Below are 1,315 nucleotides of genomic sequence, written 5' to 3'. Positions count from 1 at the left end.
GTGGTGGGATCAGCCATATTGTCCACTCTGCCCATTGGCTGTTCAGAGCAGGGAAGTGTCCTCCAGGCCTGGTAGGTCAGGATGTGCTCCACCCTCTCTTCCTTCCCCTAAGTACTCCCATTTGCTCTGATCAGACATGACCCTCTCCCCTAGCTGCAGCTTCAGTGCTGTCCTCTCAAATAAATTCTTCTAGGAGGAGGGACAGTTGTCCACATAGCTGGTATGGGAGCAGATCCCTCAAGCCCCTCCACTGGGTCCCCACTCCTTGATCGCCTCACTTTTAAGGGAATTTTATCAAAGAATGAATGACCTCAATCTGATACTGAGAAAATATTAGACAAGCCAAATCAAGAGAGATTTCACAAAACTACTGACCAATATGCTTCAAAAAATATCCAGGTAATGATGAAAGATTTAAAAAAAAAGGGGAGGGGGGAATAATCACATATTATTAAGAGATTAAGAGCTATAACATCCAAATAGAATTTAGATCTTGTGCTGGATCTTGCAAGAGAAAAAAGATAATAGTGGAAAAAGCTTGTTGAATTATGCCTCAATTTGTGTTTTAGTTAATAATACAGTGCAAAAGCCTCCTGGCTCCCAAAGGCCTTGGTTGGTGCAAGGTAATCTGTGTTTTATCATCACAGTGGAAAGAAGGCTTGTAATTGTCCTTAGGCCAATTCTTGTTTAAACTACCCCTCTCCATATCAGAGAGAAGCCATTAGTCTTTTGCCCCCTCACCTGGGAGTCTGGGATCATCAAACCAGGTGACTAACACTTTACATTAACATACTTTTATTTTGGGGGGGTTAATACCGCTTACTTAGTGATATGTGGGAAAAAAATTAACGATATGAATTTTCAGCTTGCTTTTTTGCTTTCTGAATTCTCGCACTCCCTAAATAACATAAGAGGCTCGGCCAAAGAACAAACTCCATTTCAGTAAGGTGGACCACTCCATTCAAGGTTCCCTCTGCATTCTGAGGTAGTCTTAAAAATAAAAACATCACATAGTAAATGGGACATTGCAGTGATCTTTATTTACTCGAACTTGCAACAGTATAAGCATAAGGATATCCTTATAATGAATGATTTTCTCCTTCTTTTGTTTGTTTTTTACATTATAAATTCCCACCCAAACTCATTGCCATGAAGTGTGAAGATTAATGAGTTCAAACAACTGTAGTGTTTCTAAAGCATTTGGCTGCTAAATCCCAGAATCCCACTGCCTTCAACTTGATTCTGATTTTTTTTTTCCTCTACCCTCTAGGAGAGACTAGAAGGTTGTATCACTTTATAGGACTAGAAAGCCTCA

Source organism: Echinops telfairi, unplaced genomic scaffold, assembly GCF_000313985.2.
Source record: "Echinops telfairi isolate 266 unplaced genomic scaffold, ASM31398v2 ScPeMD7_7453;HRSCAF=8491, whole genome shotgun sequence".
In the NCBI taxonomy this organism is placed as follows: domain Eukaryota; kingdom Metazoa; phylum Chordata; class Mammalia; order Afrosoricida; family Tenrecidae; genus Echinops; species Echinops telfairi.
The sequence above is the reverse complement of the archived record's forward strand: the minus strand, read 5'-3'. Positions refer to the sequence as shown.